Source organism: Gavia stellata, chromosome 3 (genome assembly GCF_030936135.1).
Source record: "Gavia stellata isolate bGavSte3 chromosome 3, bGavSte3.hap2, whole genome shotgun sequence".
NCBI lineage: Eukaryota > Metazoa > Chordata > Aves > Gaviiformes > Gaviidae > Gavia > Gavia stellata.
The window spans coordinates 60,404,815-60,420,302 of record NC_082596.1 but is presented as its reverse complement, the minus strand read 5'-3'; positions in this window follow the sequence as shown (position 1 = coordinate 60,420,302).

Genomic DNA, 15,488 nt, shown 5'->3' with positions numbered 1-15,488 from the left:
TAAGTACATCATTACTTATGCAGTACATTATCACATCAGAGGGAAACACCATGTTTTTAGACCTTGACCCACAGACATGTTACGTGATGTACAGTTAATTTCCAAACAAGGATTCAAAACAATTTTTTTAAAAAATAAAAAAAAATTAAAAATCCTTCTGTTGCACAGACCTCACTGTGAGTTAAAGAAAAGAAAAATAGTACTTAAGACTATGAGGTGTTAAATAATACAGGAAAGAGAACCTCATCACTTTAAAACTAAGTAGGGAAAAACATTGTGTAATGTAAGTTGATTACAGCTTTTGTAATTGTACAGATTCCACCTGTATTAAGAGTTATATCTAAAAGAGAAAAGACAAATCCACACTTATGTATTTTATTATCTTTTTTTCTTTGCTTTCTGTATTTTCTCATTCGTTACAGGTTTGTTGTTATAAAAGAATATTACATGAAAGTCCTGATCTAAAACTACCTAAGAGTTTTTCTATCAGCCATGCTCTCATTCAGCAAAGCACTTAAGAACATAGTTAGATCCCACTATCTTTCAATCAAGCTGGAAAAGATCACCCTGCGAAAGAGTAACAGCATGTGCATAGATAGCCATACCTTTTATTAGAAAAGATGAGAACGCATACTTAATATCTGTTTCATCACACTTAGGGACAAGAGAAAACCCAGCTGCCTCACTGAATCATGCCCCAAAATAAGTCAGACAATGCTTAAGATTTTCCACAGTTTTGTAAATTACATTTTAGGTTACTCATGCCTGCACTTAAACACATAGGTAAGGACTTGCACAGCAGTATCTAAATTAAAGTAGCATGTTTTTAAAGTTTCTTCTAGTATTTGCCAAACCAATTGTACTTTTTGATCCAGCAAAGCATCACTGCTCAGGATGGGGGGATCCTGACTGCAATGTTTCAATGTTTAAAGGACCTAAGGGCAAACACAGTGTTAAGTATACTTGGAATATAGCCAAATGCAGGTAGTTGGCAAAAGTAACTGAAGAGTTTGCATTTCTCGTAAGTTCATAAAATAGATAGCCAAAAAATAAATGTAAGCAAAAAGCAATTGGGAATTGAGGGGAACAGCTTTCAATGATTTAGCCTTGCAGGAATCAAAAGCGGCAGTCACCATTAATTGAGCTGGGGAGAAAAAGGAGGTTTCAATTTGGACTCCATTTTACTATCAGTAAGCTAATAAGAAGCTAAATAAGTAATCTCTTCTTAATTGTTTTCCTGGCATTTTTTAATAATGGGTGTTGCTCAAACCTGTTATTCAAATATCACAACATTGAAATCTGTTTCAGAACTGTATATCCAATTACCAAAAAAAAAAACAACCCCAAAACCTTTTTTTTTTGCAGCTTAATCTGTAACACATCTTTTATGACTATGTTTTCAAATATACTCTCAAGCATCCACACAAAAACATGTCCATTTATTCTGCTGTAAAACACTAATGTTTGCAACTAATCACCTGGCATGCTGTTGTTCCAAGTTAGAGATGTTTGAATTAATGTATGATGTAGATTTTTAGGAAATTTTTATTGCACACAGGCTTGAAAATGAAACTCCGAAGTTTATGCTGTAAATTTCTATTCACGTTAATGATTAACTGGTTGCTGATTAATGGGCCAAGTAACTGTTGTTCCATAATAACCCTAAAAGCGTGATCAAATCAAGGCACCAATCAAGTATTGCATTTCTGTAACAAAACATATGAGGTTTTAGTAAATGAGGGAACATGTATTCTTAAGCTCTCCACTGAATGAATAATATAATACAGGTCAAAACAGCAGTCTGAAAAGACATTCACTTTTAAATTTTCAACAGTTTCTATAAACCTTTGCTAGTTGGGGTTGTTTAGTCTGGAGAAAAGGAGGCTCAGAGGAGACCTTATCACTCTCTACAACTACCTGAAAGGAGGTTGTAGCAGGGTGGGTGTCGGTCTCTTGTCCCAAGTAACAAGGAATAGGACGAGAGGAAATGGCCTCAAGTTACACCAGAGAAGACTTAGATTGGACATTAGGAAAAACTTCTTCACTGAAAGGGTTACCAAGTATTGGAACAGGCTGCCCAGGGAAGTGGTTCAGTCACCATCCCTGAAGGTATTTAAAACACATGTAGACCTGGCGCTTAGGGACATGGTTTAGTGGTAGGCTTGGTAACGTTAAGTTTACAGTTGGACTCGATGATCTTAAAGGTCTTTTCCAACCTAACTGATTCTGCGATTCTATGACTCTACGATTCTATGATACTAAGTATGCGCTGGGTTATTTTTAATACCATGACCTATATTTTTTCCCCCTCTCTATCCAACTCCTACTCTACTTAATGCACAAAGTGAAAGAATTTCACTATGCGCATCCATAATGTCTACAAGCTTCACTTTTCAATGTGGAGCCTTAGGTGTTATTTATTTCAGAAAGTTCAACCCTGCTCTGAAGGAATAGTTAATTATTTCCTTATCAGTTTTTTTTTATGTGATTTTCACTGAGGCACCTTGCCTATGAGCTACTCAGAGGACATCCTCAAAGTCCCTCATCAGACACCACAGCCATTTTACAGATGGAGCACTGATGCACAGAATAATGTCAAATTATCTGTGCACCCAAGAAAATCTGGGTACCAAGAAAATAATGAACATTCAACTAGTTTAATTTTTACAAGTTTGCTTTAAATATTTTGCTTAATACAGTATTATTGTGGCTTTGAAACAAAGAAACAAAGAGTTCATCCTTTATACTTTTTCAAACCCATGATTCCTCAAACATATTCCCTTTTCTGCCACAGATCAGAAATATTGTAAAACCACATCCCCTTTTATCACTTAACCTGGACTGATTTCTAGAAAATGTCCATTCTACTCATTGAATAAAACTGGGAGTATGAGGAAAAAATAAGCAATTAAACACAGAAGTCAACTAATTAGCCTTGCACAAACAATATTGGGTTTAGTATTTCTAAGCACCTAACTTTGTAACCTTAGCAATAGTCTATCATCAACATAATTACTGTGATATATCTCAACAGAATATTGCTATGATGATATATATATACATATACATACATACACATCTACATGCACATATGCATACACATATAAAACCAATTCTTTTTGCATTTTGCTTTGCTTGTATCTGCCCTGCTATAGCAATATTATCACTACTATAAAACTAATTTTCCAAAATGTAATTTATACTTTTGAAACTTAAAAGATGGCTGATTATAGATATCCCATGAGGGAAAAATATTAGTAAGAGTCTGGGATTTTCAAAAATAGGCTAACATAAAGCAAAGGGTATGATATTGTTTAATGTGGAAAATTGATCTTCTACATGTTCCTAGATGTAGCAAGAAAGATGTAATTTATGTTCTCATATTATTATATCAGAAAAGAAATTAAATCTAATCTATATAAATGCTAATACCTTGATTAGTTGTTTTGATTGGGTTTGCTTTTTTCTAATAAACAACACAGACTTGATAAGGCAATACATCTGTTCAGCCCTCAATGGAAGTACATGTTAATTCCTTTTGTGAGGGAAACTGAGAAAAGTGAAATCTATGATTAGAAGTCAATACATGCAAGAAGCTGGTTATCTGCTGTTACAGTACGATCTGTCATAATTACATGATTCTCAGAATTGCTGAGAATGTACTGATATTATTATTCTCCTGGGAATAAGGTCTGCTCAGTATCTCTGAAAAGAAAGTCATTTAAAATTGATCTGGATGTCTAATAATGTCTAATAGAAGAACTCTCTAAACTGAATACCACAGTAAAAACTTGGGAGTGTGAAGGAAAACATTTGACATCTGGGCTGGGGTTTAGAAAAGTGTTGAAAACTGACTGAGCTGAAGGAGGCACTTCTATTCATGGTTTCTTTTCTTTGTCTACCTATGCTGTCTTTATTCATTTTGTATCAACAGGTATATTCCAGGTTAAGTGTTTCACATTACAGAATAGCATAACATGGAGAAAACCACATAAAAATAGAAATTCATGTTCCAGAAATTGTTTTTCCTTTGCAATGACTGAGACTTGTATTTTACATATTTTAACCTCTTGAACAGCATCAAGCTCAGGTAACAAATCCCACATCATTACTAGCAAAAATTTGGTATTTCCAGGTCAGATTTCTAGAAAAGAAAACTTTTAGAAACTCTCACAGAAAATAACTACTTCAATACTAGCTACTCAGAAGTAGTAGGAACAACTGACTGTAGTCTAAAGGTTAAATTGTTAGTACTTATGTATTATTGTATTTCTGTGGATCTGAGATTTTATTTTGTAGTTAATTATTTCACTTGAAGTTGTCATGTTTTAAACCAGCAATGAAGCGTTTGTTTATTCACTAAGTTTGGTCATAGCATTTTCTTCGTAATTATACCTTTTTGAGTTTTTGATTGTGTAAAGATAAGATTCCTGACAATTTTAGTGCTACTGCCCACAATAATGCGCTTCGCTAAATCATGCCTCACTTCACCATTTTCATTATATGGGACTTACAGCAATTTCTCTGCTCCTGTTTCTGTCTTTTTTCTGGTGTTCTGTGATCTTTTATGTGATCCTTCTTATCCACTCATATTAGATGATTACACATTTTTGAGCTTTGATCTATGCAAGCTGCAATTGGGCTGAGTTGCTTGATGTTAACATTCACTTCTCTCTGAGGCAGAGTTTCTAAAATGCTTGTCCAAATTATTTTTCTTTTTTTTTTAAGCAAAACATATTAATGCATATGTTGTAACTGAAAAACAGATATCCTAATGAACTTCAAAATTATTGTATCTGTGCAGCTTGTGAAATTGCAAATGGCTTTGCTTTTCAAGCCTTCTTTTTCCCGCTGAGCATCCTTTCTCACACTTTCCCTTGCAAAGCCTTCTCTTGCTTCAGAAAACCCTAAAATGCATTCCTGTATTGCCTTTTAGGGTATAAGAAGCTAACATGTTTGCTTAGAGTAAACTGATGTTTACTGTTTCTTTCTGACAATGTTTGTTAATAAATTCAATGAGCCTGAGTTAGTCGTGTTTAGTATATCTGTAGACCTAAAATACATAATCCTTTGGTCCTTTCTCTGCTCCATCAGGATATACACAGTCATTTTGTTTGAAAAGTCATAATCTTTTCATAGCTCAATGACCTTACTGCCTTTAAGAAAAGCATTATCTTATATTAAACCAAGATGCCATGTGTTCAGTATTTTCTAAAAGCAATTAAGGTCCAGGGAAAATGTCAAATTAACAGTATTCTGGTCTAGTTCCTTGTGTTCTGTAGTAGTTGGTGAGTTATACATCTCACTTGCATAAAAGGTGAAGGTCATTAAATTTATCAAAAGGAAGTCAAAGGATAAACAGGACACTTCATAAAGCAGCATTTACTAAGATGTTTTGTTCCACCTAATCAAATGTAGTACCATTCCTTTTAATTATTACATTGACTGTCCTTGTACAACTCCAGAAGAAGATGAAATGTATGCATTCACTAACCAAAAACTTACACCATAAATATGTTTGCTGCAATGCAGCAGCAAAGCAATTCCAGCAGCTGCAACCCGCATCAGTTCATTAACATATCCCTTCTGGGCTTTTTGACCTTGTTCCTGGTATTACAACAACTAAAGGCCTGCAGGCTATCTTTAGAAAGTCTTCAGGTTACTCATTTTGCAGAGAAAGTTCTTCTGCAGTTAAACAGTCCAGAGACAGCACAAATTCAAAATGGAAGCAGAAGTATCATTTCTAGGAAAAGCAGCAATGCGAAGCTAAGGCAATACAGATTTCCCAAATCAGTCTCCTTTTCCTCACTTGACTGATCCCGTGTTATCAGTATTTTTCCATACTATGGCCTAGATCTCAGATTCCCCAGCAATGATTTTGAGAGAAACTGATTTTCTCTTCTGATGTCAGATACCAAACTGAAAAAGGCCTCTCTAGTCCCCCAGTTTTGAGACTAAATTAAATAAATGAAAATGGATACATCAGTCTAACTATATTAATATGAAGGAAAACACTCCTTAAAAGCGATCTTAATTTTTCTGTCTGTACAAGTCTCTTTCTGTAATGCTTTTTGTGCTGCTTTGCAGATGTGCAAAACTGATAGACTTCAACGAGCTCCTGCCAAAATGCTAGAGACAAAGGAAAACATAGGCCAAAACACTTTTACAAAATAAAGTGCATACATCTTATTTGCAGACAATCTCTGTAGTGTAGTGGAGAGTATCTTGGTAAAAAATCTATGCCTTATCTTATGCATGGCCTGCTTAGGCATAGACCTTAGATGAACATTGACCTTAGATGTATCTCAAATGATAAATGATCATTTCCTTAGTAAAGGTTTCCAAGGAGCAAGCACTATCAATTTTGAAGTAGCTTTACAAGTACAAAACACTTCAGCAAGCACAAGATCCTGACAGCTTATCTATATTGTCTGACACTTAATCCCTTGGGAAAACCTATAATCATTGTATTCTTCACGGGGAACTAATAAATGAATAAATAAATAAATTAATAAAGTTTAATAGCGACACCTCTTTTTTTTTTTTAAATGCTTAGGCATTTTTCATAAACACCTTTAAAAATTTAAAATACCAAAAACCTAGAAATATTACTGGATAAGTGAAGTAAATTTGGCAATATTTTCTTGGTTTGTGTTACAGAACCATTCAAGAAAAGCAGACCAATGGAGTTTTTAGATGCTGGAAAATACTACTCTAGCAATATAATACTTACTGTGCAAACCTTCACAGACCCTTAAGCATGGCCCTTGTATTTGCCTTATCCACAAGTCCTTGTACGAGCTTAGTGGTATTTATCTGAATAACAGTAGAGAGCTAGAGCTGGTTTTGTCATACCACAGCTTATCTAGAATTCTTCTCTACAGCCATTCTCATTCCCCATGTCCCCAAATGCATGCATATACTTGTGTTTTCTGTGCAATGGGCAGCTACATTCAGACATTTCCAATTTGAAAGAAAAAATGTGCATGATATATGCAACTGTCATTCCTCACAGTTCAACTACTGTTCCTAAATGTCCTGTTCTTAGATGCCCACGTGCCCACTACTGTTTGTTTTGCTGTGTAACTGGTGGAAGGAGCTGGGAAACAAGAAGTTTATTTGTTCTTGTTAAAATGCCACTGAAAAACAACTGAAGATGTAAAGAGATCTGAGAGTTTTTCCTTTATTTAAAGTGTTTTGATAAAGAAATGAGAGCTCCGTGAACAGTGAAAACTGAAGGAAAATGAAGGTGAAAATACAGGAAGAATAAGGCCTGGTTTTTTTTCTGGGAAAACTTTGTGTCTCTCCTGTAAGAGGGAGAAGCAGGCAGGCACGGTCAGATTTAGTCTCTTCATCATAACACCATGCCCCACCTCTCTGAAGCAGCCCTGCAGGAGTGGTCATCTGGCTCATTCAAAGGGGTGAGTGAGGAGGCTCTCTGGGACAGGTTGGAAGTGGCAAATACTACTGTATTTGCAGAACAGTAGCAATGGTCAAGACAAGTTTCAGTGTCCTCACTTGGGCTTATATAATCAAGCAAATTTTGAGGCATATGACAAGCATATTACAACCACCTCCCCATGATGGGGGGTTGAGAAGTTCAGGGGAGAGTCTGGACACCCCTAGGAGTGGCCTGATGAGTATCCCATACTTTCCCTCTCTGAAGCACAGCCCCGGAGGATATAGAACACCACCTGCTCTGTGTGAACAGACTGCTCTGGGATATGGTGCCCTAGATGAGTCCCTGCGTGAAGTGGCTGTATGGCATCCTGCACCTTTCTGGTAGCCGTGTGTCGCAAACCAGCAATGGAAGAGGGAAGAGAGAGAAAGCTGCCAGTGCGTGGAAAGGAAAAATACTGGAACCATCCTGAAGCCCACTTGGTTTGGCATTTCTCTGCCTATGCAATCACACAACTTGGTTGCAGACATTACTGGTGTTATTTAAAGTTGGGCCTTCTGTTATTTTGAGACAAACAGTTGGAAATGACACTCAGAGTGGAGCCAGGAATGGTGGAGTCAGACACGCTCAACAAAGCCTGGAAATCTTTTTATTTATGTCTACGTATTTTGCTTGGATCCTTAAACCTTTGGTTTTGTGCATTAAGACACTTAACAATTCAATAAATTTTTCAGAATATTCATTTTTCGGCAAATTTCCTTATCACATAGATAAGTATTTATAATAAAACATAGATTTCTCTTTTTTGAGTGCGTAGAACAATAATGTGATTTAGTGGCAGTTCTGGGGAGGGTGTGGCACTAATTTATTCTATTTCCAGAAATGAAAAAGCACAAGCCATTGAATTTGTAACAATAGGAAAATACTTTTATCATGGATTTTTAAGCACTTGTTTTTCAGTTTTCAGATAATGTACAAGAATCTGAAAAGGAAGCCTTTTACTTTTTATTTAATTAGTCAAAGACTTAGAAGGCATACTTGCAAGTAATTCACTCAATATAACAGAGAGACTAACATTCATAAAGTATTCTGACATAACTACACAATCATGTGAGAATTGTTTATGGTATATTTGAACTATTAAGATCATTACAATTTTCATCCCAAATAACAGTACTTTTAATTGTAAAATATTAATACTTTCTAATAATCTTTGTCTTATCAACTCAATGTATCTAAAAAGTATACAAGGGCTTACGAACATCTGAGAGAGTGGTCAAAGGCTGTTCTGAATGGAACCAGGTAGGAATTCAATTTATCATTCCTTTCACAAAATGCTTCTTAAAATCACAGAATCACAGAATCCTTAAGATTGGAAAAGAACTATAAGATCATCAAGTCCAACCATCAACCCAACACCACCATGCCCACTAAACCATGTCCCACAGTGCCACGTCTACATGTTTTTTGAACACCTCCAGTGATGGTGACCACCACTTCCCTGGGCAGCCTGTTCCAATGCTTGACCACTCTCTCAGTAAAGAAATTTTTCCTAATATCCAGTCTAAACCTCCCCTGGACATTAATATTCATAGTACTAGAACTAGAGTAGCAAGAAAAAAATCATTATAAAACATGATTTGCTTTATTCCACTTTATCTGGAATACATTAACTTGAGAAATATCTTTTAATAATTGCTAATCTTCTAATGCAATTTCATGACTTGACACATAGCTAATCTTGTCTTTTACCAGAAGAAAAAAAAAAAAAGAAAATGCTTCATTTGCTTATCTGATGTTGTCTTATTTTCAATACTTATTAAATATTTTCCCACTTTTGAAAATATAATTGTTTATCCAGTTTGAATATAGCATGTAATCACATATGAAATATAGTACATAAACAAATTTAAGAGTCTGATTTTATCAAGCAATTTTTTAAAATCAATTAGGAGTCAGATGTGAATTAATTAACCTCTAGTCTGTCTAAAGCATGGGAAAATGGAGAAACTTGAAAGTTACCTAGCTACTGTTCACATTTCACAACATACCATAAGATTCCAAAATGTTATAATATTGTAAGTATAACCTCATTATAATATTTAGATAATGATATTTTTCATGATACAGATCTTCATAAATTCTTACAAGTTTAATGCAAAGGAGAACAGATAATTTGAAAAAGGTTGTGGCAAAACTGTAAATGACTACCAACTTTCTGAGCTCTCTACCACAGATACTTGAAAAAAGGCATCCCATGCCAATGTTAATTTAAAAAGTCTACTCCTCTCCTTTCATGGTAATAAAAATTCCATGACACCACTTTAGCAATAAATGGATTTGGGTTAAAAAAAAAGAAAGCAGAAAACCTGGAACATTTCAACTCCTTTGCTCAGCCCCATCTATACAGATCCCAAATTACTGTTGGAAACAAATAGCCAGGAATGGTCCCTCAGGCCTGAAAGACCTTTAAACAAACCTGCCTGACAAACCACTGTACTATGAAATTACTGTCTTATGGTCTTTTGAGAAACAGAATTCCCCTTTACAGTTCCCCTGTAAATGGCTACTATCACATTTAATCTCCAATGACACTTGCTTAAGCACTAAGGGAATGAATTAGTTAGCAATTTTATATTGCAGTTAATTGCTCACCTTTGATATTAGCATTACTAAAGCTGAGTTGGGCAAACAAGAATGTGATGGCAGAAAGACTAAAACTCATTTCTGACTCTATTAAACTATGGATCTCCATGAAAAGGAGAAGAGGTAAATCTGAATCCAAGTAATTTCCTACAGAACAGGGTTAAGGTAAGAAAGAGGAAGGAACTTTTTTATGGGAATGCCCTCTGACATCATAGACATGCACTTAAAAATTTAGCTTTCATGAAATAGCTCTTCTGACACCTTCCTAACTAAATTCACATAAAATTATTTTGAAAGTAGGAAACAAAGTCACAAATGATACAAAAAGTCAGGCAAAGGACCTTTTTTGAATCGAAGATCAAAGGTTGTCCAGTTACAATCGGAGTCTGTAGTAGAATCCACAAGAAAGCCCTAGAGGGAACAAAGTGAATGACAGGCACATCAGACTACCCAAAGTTTGGCAGTACAGCTGTGTGTAGGAAGTTGCCTAGATGAGAAACCATGGCAGTAAGTTGGAGTTAGCATCTCCTTACAAGAAAAGAGAACTCAGCAGCCTGTGAGAACAAGTTGAAGAGTAATTTACTAAGACAAGCAAAAAGTAAACAGCCCGAGCTGTAATTTGTACAGAGTATTACTGGAACAGTATTGTTATTACTGAAGAAAATCTTAACAGAAAGAGACTTGAAAGAGAAAGTTGAAACACAAATTTCATCATCATTAATAACCTGATAAAGGTACCATAGAAAGGTTAATATGAGATTACTTAAACAATTTTAAATAAACATTGATAAGATTTCTGAAGATTAACTTCTTTTTTTTTCATTCTTGATACTTAATCCCTATACAGTATTAAAGATTGAAATGTTTCTGAGCATATCTTGACACAAATTCCATTATACCACGTGCATTCCAGGCTAGCTTTTATTTATATAAAAATCCTGGCATATTGCTTTGAAGTCAGTTTTGAGTATAACTTTAATGGACTATGTTATTTACATGTGAAAAACTATTCAGAGGACTCAATGAAAACTTCTGAACTGTTTTTCTTAGGTAAACTAGATTTCTATGTTGTAGTGTTGTTAAAACACTTTGTTACTTCTGAAAAGGGATTGCAGACCTTTTTATCCAAATTGAATCAATTTCTGACTTTGAAATTTATATTATATATAAATATTTCAAAAGGAGTAAAAATTAAAATAAATCACAATTTCATTTTGAAAAATATCAAAATTTAAATTTAAGAAGCTACTCAAAGATTTAGGCAGAGGGAGTTCAGATTTCATATTATTCTATGGAAAAGGAAGTGTGATTTACAAACAGCTTCAATTTTTTTTTGCCTATCATACCTGCATTAACTCAGGTATATTTTTTGCCATTTGCCTCAGAGGGATAGCTGGTATAAATAAGAAAGGACTATTAAATTAGGTTATTATATTTTTAATATATGTTATAATTAGTAAATTTGTTTATGTACCTTTTGCCTGTTGCCAGATCTAATCCATAATTTATTCACACCTTCTAATTCTATCAGTTTTATTGTTATCTATTATTATTCTTACTATTATTTAGATAATTAGGTGAAGTGTTATGGAACTCTTTGATAAAGCTGTGTTGCATTCTTTAGGAGCTATCAAGATTTATAAAGATGCCTTAGTCCTGACCCCTATGATTTGATAAATAATAGAGTGGATTTCTACAAAGCACATGAGGAAGAATTGTTATGAAAAACATAGCACTGTTATGTAAACTTGTGAATCATTCTATTTTCATTAAAAGTTTGCAAAGAGATGGATTTTTTTTAAAATTTGCCTAGCCAAGGACTGTGTTTTTTTCTTTATTCTGTGAGTGAGAACTGATATGCAGAAAATATAGATCATTGCCTTTCACCAAAATTCTTACCCATTATGCAAGAAAGATCTCTTATTCGGATTATTTTTCTTCCTGGTATTTTAAAATCTGATCCATATGCCTTTCTTATACTGTACAATATATTTGCTTCTGCCTGATATGGAATTGAATACATTTTGGATTAGCTATTCATTCGCCTCAAATTACCTGGGAAGCAGTTGACACGTTTGGTCAGTCTAATCAATGTCACAGTTGAAGATGTTTATTCCAAGCTGATCTCTGTCCTGGGCTATTAAGCAATTTTTTAAGTATGTAGAAAGTTTGGAATTATAAAATACGGATTTGGGAACAAATATCTGTAAATGACACTGGAACTAGAAAAATATAGTGGGCAAGAAAACACCTTCGTTTAAATATAAAAGTTGCAATATTCAGAATTATTCTATTTACAAATATGATCATATTTGACCTCCATTTTGAGCGTTTGTTTGGTTTTTTTTTAAAGAGGAAGATGGCATATGAGAGCTAGGACAAAATTGAGGTCTCCTGAAGCTGCCTAGAATATTGCTATCCATTTTAAGGTTAACATTTCAGTTATGGTGACTGCTTTATTCAGAGCCTTGTGACTGTATAGTATATTCATTGACTGACACATGATGACATCTAGCAGAGCTGGTAGTCTATTTTCAATACATCTGTACTACCAGCTACCATCATGGCCTCTTCTTTAGATTCTGCAAATTCAGTATTCTCTGCCCTAATAATATTGATGGAACAATTTAGAGCTATTTAAAATTCGAAAATGCCAGAAGTGATAAGGTCAACAAAGAAGTTTACTTAAAGAAATGTGATTCTATGCCAAACCAATTCGTGGTGATTAATATTGCTAGTCTAAGTGATTTTCCTTCATTTTGACCCAATTAATACCCATGTGTCTGATCTACAACATATGTTCCAGAGAAAACCTGGTGATATTTTTCTGTTGATTTGATGGATTTGGATCATCTGCCACAATTTAACAACACAGTGACATATAAATCCAGATTTTCTATATTATGAATATCACAGATTTAAAGAAAGTGCTTTAGTCAATTTATATTCATAATTCAAGTATGACTAATATTATTTACATTAGTAGATTGCCTCAGAAGCAGTGGATTTGCACATTTCTTTCTGTTTCCAAAAGGTACTCTCTCATGTGAGACTATGAAATTCTGAATACACACAACTTATTCTGAAACCAAAGCATAGTGAAAAATACAGAAGAATAAATGTTAGCATCTGTTTTCTGAATGTTTGATCTAAAATGTATACATTTTTTAGAATTTCTGTAATGAAAATAGTTCATAATTTCTGTTCCATCTGAAACACTGCACTCTGCATCTCTAGAGGCTGAACTGGGGGAACAATCCATATAGCCTACTGTTTTGAGACTATTTCATTGGATTCACAGGTAAGATCAAAGATAGATTTTCACCAACCTGAAAACAATTCCAGGGAAAGAAAATGCATGCAAGGACTTTTTTTTTAAATGGTACACAGCAGCACAGCTAACATCTGATTGTCTCCATACATTTTTGCACAACAGAAAAGTTCTAGAAATCTGTACCTACTCCTGTTATTCATTGCTGCCTGTGGACACTTGAAAACACAATATCATATGAGAAGAGAACTAGAGATTAGTATGAATTATTCAAAACCATTGGTAAGGGTAAAGTAAAATCAGAACATATTTAAGACAATTAATGCAAGAAAGGAAAATAGGGGTTCTAATGTTTGCTTACCCAAAAAGTCCATTTAGTTCATCAGAAACCCTTCCATAACACTGTTGTGACCTGAGGGTAATGGTGGGACTTCTTCTAGGTATGATATGTTCCTGAGATAGCTGTTCCAGTGCAGATACCTGCTGATACTGATGATGATTGATACAGATTAACTACTTACGGATGGAATATGAATACATGCTCAGCATGCGAACAACCAGTGCCAACCGACTGTAAATAAACAATAGCTTTCAGTGTCTGCTAGACTCCTAATAAGGAAAAGGATACTGTTTCTGTAGACTCAATTATTCAGGGTGATGCAGATGACTAACATCTATAAGATAAAAATGAAAGGTAATAATGAAACTTATGTACATAAAACTGTACAAATGTACCCTGAACATCCACCTTGAAAAAAAACTATTAGCAGATTTTTTTTTTGGAAGTGGCAGCTTTTAATAGAAGGTGTGGCCTAATTAATTCAGGATACCAGATAATCAAGGATTGCCTTTTATGAAATGGTTTTAGCTCTGACAGTCTAACTCTGGGCAGTACTTTCCCACAAATCAGGCAGACTAGCCTTTGACCCATTCTGCAAAAACAATATCCACAATTAACTAACTATTTCACTGAGATATCTTTTTCTTTCTTCAAATACTCACAACTAAGACTAATTTAGAAGTGTTCCACATAGAGAAATCCAAACTATAATTTAGGATGCTGAGTGTTACCTTACTTAAGTTTCTGTTGAAGTTAATAGCATTACTATAGTTAAAGGATTACTCAGTGGAGACAAATGTTTTGGAATCTAGCTTCCACATCCTATAACTCCCCCTGGAAGAAGAGTTGTCCTTAAAACCATAAAGGACAATTCTATACTCAAAACATATGCAAATTCTAAGCTATATTCAGTCTCCCAAATCTGTTAACCACATAAAACAAAAAGAACAGTATTAATTGAACTTTGTATCAAAAGAACAAATGTCAGTTTTATATAAGCACAGAAGTCTTGGTAAGTGACTTCCCCACGTATGGAAGACAGAGTTCATCCACGCCTGTTTTTCAAATCCCATACATAGATTTAGATATGTATAGTATTTCTTAACTTGACAGTGAATGAAGAGGAAAATTAATAAAAACCAGTACTTCAAAATTGTTTATTTTTCTCTGAATTCGTATTTAGGCTTGCATTTTCCAATAGTTCCATCTTGTGCCAATTTTACATCTGAAAAGTTTATTGACTAAAACTTAATCTTAAAACTTAATCTTCAAGGAATGTGCATATCCCATAGTTTTTAGTAAAATGGTATTTTTTGTCTTAATACAAATAATTTTATGAATGGAAAAGCTTTCTAAATTTTGGCTAAAATATATAAACTAAGGCATATTTCTGTACATGTATATGCATTTCTGTGTGTGAACAGTCTAAACTAGTAAGAACATGAAAGAACTGAAACATTTTGAAACTATTAGAAATAATTGGACATCATAATCTGCATTTTCAATCAAGTCTGTCTGTTTTTATTTTTATGATAATAAGCATCAAAATCCTCATTCAAAAAGGGGTATGGAATCTATACGCAGGGACAGCCAGAGCAGACTCTCACTCACTACCTGCTACTCCTCACCGCTAAAACAGATACAAATGAGTCGAGCCAAGATCATTAGCATGGCATAGCCAACATCACCCATACAACCTAGCTGTTTCTTAGCCTTGGACATAAATGAGACCTAAACATTTTGGAGTAGTTAAGTTACAGAACCAAAAAGAGTTCTTGCCAAGGAAGATTTAGGAACGGTTAAAGCAGCTGAGATATTCTGTGATGACCCTT